This window comes from Etheostoma cragini, chromosome 5 (genome assembly GCF_013103735.1).
Source record: "Etheostoma cragini isolate CJK2018 chromosome 5, CSU_Ecrag_1.0, whole genome shotgun sequence".
NCBI lineage: Eukaryota > Metazoa > Chordata > Actinopteri > Perciformes > Percidae > Etheostoma > Etheostoma cragini.
In genome coordinates this window covers 7,032,297-7,034,809 of record NC_048411.1, presented here as the reverse complement: position 1 = coordinate 7,034,809, position 2,513 = coordinate 7,032,297, and positions in this window count along the sequence as shown.

The window sequence follows — 2,513 nt, the reverse complement described above, 5'->3', positions numbered from 1 at the left end:
GCACCAGATATCCGGAGCATTGTCCCCCCCTATAGCGTATCAGTGGAGAGCTACGCGTCGTTATGATTGCGCTGACAAAAGGACGTTACCTCTCCATGACGGGTCTCCTTCTCCTTGTTTATTATACAGACTCAGTGATCTGCAAAGGTAAGAGCTGTGTCAGTGTGTATGCTTGTCTACTTTCTGTCTCACATGATTTAAAACGCATTTACTGCTGTTCTTCTTGAGCCATCACCGTGGTTACGCACCAATCGTCTCGTTTTATTCGTGTTGGATATTCCTCAATGTTCACAAATAGACCACTGTGCACATTCAATTTTTCAACGTGTTTCTTACTCGGGACTTAGCTTACTCGTTGCAGTTTCAGCTTTATCTGTCTTCCCCAATGCGCAGCAAAGGTGCTGACATTGATTCATCAAGCCACAGCTTAAACTGTCAAGTTCCCACACTGTTCTATCTTTTTTAAATTGTCCACTCAGTTCTCGCAGTCTTTAATGAATCCATCATCATGACGGCGCTGCATTTAGTAGTAGGCGTTTGATACAGGCACGCCTGTGCAACAGGCATGTCAACGCAGTTTTTTTTCTTGGATGTCTGTCTTCATTTTTAAAACTATCAACTCCCTTATATCATTAATAGATAGCCTACACTTTCAGGGAAAACAATGGAGTATGAAAAGCTGTTTGTTCAAGGCAAAAGGACAGCCATTTATGTATTGTTCAAGCATAAAAAGAAAAGCATTGCCACTGACACATTAAACGAGTTTTAGATATCAGTCAGGTGCCATGCATTTTGAGGTGGCATTGTGATAATTTGTCTAAAGCCATATACCCATGTTAACGGATAGATAAGGAACATGTTTTACATTTTGTAGGTAGAATTAGGCCTACACTTGTGTTAATCAACATTAGAATAAACATAACATGAACTGGGCATGCAGCTTTAACTTTATTATAGCTGTGAGGACTACCAAGTTTATTTCCTGGGATCTGTCTACCCGTAGATTGCCATGATTAGCCTCATGCAATTGATATTTCACTTTTTTCATAAACAAACAAAATTTGCATGTAATTTAGGGTTTTCAAAGTCATACTATTAAGCTGTGACAGAATTCATATTCTGTTATATATATATATATATATATATATATATATATATATATATATATATATATATATAATATACGATCACTCGTTCAAAGAGCAGACTCTTCATTGTTCCGTCTTCTGAAATAATTCCTTGCAAAGTTGGTGGCAGACATTGTGTTGGCCTGATTTAGATGGTAGAGCCTACGTTAAGATAAGTCTTTAGTGGGCAAAAAGGAACCGTTGTGCTGCTGAGTTTGCTACTGAGTTTTCTATTCCTTCCAACTTAGAGAATTGCATCCATGTGTGAGGACGTAAAGGACTCACAAAAAATTCATATATTTCTGCACTGATAGGCATATTTTGTAGTATCAGTCCATTTGTTTACGTCTAGAATGTAATTAGTTTGTTTAATGTGAAATCAGATAATGTTTGTAATTTTTGCTTAAAACGTATGATACTCAATAAAGATACGTGTTCTGTTCATTGATCAATCAGTCAATCAATCATTTTCGCTTCAGCTGCATACAAATCTGACTTTGTGCTTCAAATCTTGATTGCATCCATCATGTCTGCAGAAATCAAAGTGGCATTGCCATTCATCATGTCTGCAGGAATCAAAAAGGCATTGCCAGCCTCCTCATGTACAAATGGCTTCAGGGTTGCCATTTCTTTGCATGCCACATCATTCTCAAAGGCCATACATGTAACAGTAGGTGTCACACGGACCCCACAGCTTGACTCTTTGAACTAAACAGCGGCAAACACAGCGTTACAGCCACAGCAACACTTGGCAGTGCTTGCTAGCTCTCAGCTAGATTTAATTAAGCTCCTAAGAACATTGGTGATTTCCACAGGCCCCATTGGATGAACAAGACTCACGCAAGTGCTCATGCCTGGGAGTAAGCGTGGTATGGCACAGAGGGAAACTTTAAAAGGCTTTTCAATCTTGTTTCACAGGACAAGTCATGAAACACATTAGAACTGTTTAAGATACAGCTTCCTGAACAGTGACTTCCTTATAGATCAGGTATTGATTATTACTATACAGTGGTGTGAAAAAGTATTTGCCCCCTTCCTCATTTCCTGTTCCTTTGCATGTTTGTCACACTTAAGTGTTTCGGAACATCAAACCAATTTAAACAATAGTCAAGGACAACACAAGTAAACACAAAATGCAATTTGTAAATGAAGGTGTTTATTATTAAAGGTGAAAAAAAAATCCAAACCATCATGGCCCTGTGTGAAAAAGTGATTGCCCCCTAAAGCTAATAACTGGTTGGGCCACCCTTAGCAGCAACAACTGCAACCAAGCGTTTGTGATAACGTGCAATGAGGCTTTTATTTCTCCAGCGTCCTGGAGGAATTTTGGCTCACTCATCTTTGCAGAATTGTCCTAATTCAGTTACATTAGAGGGTTTTCGAGCA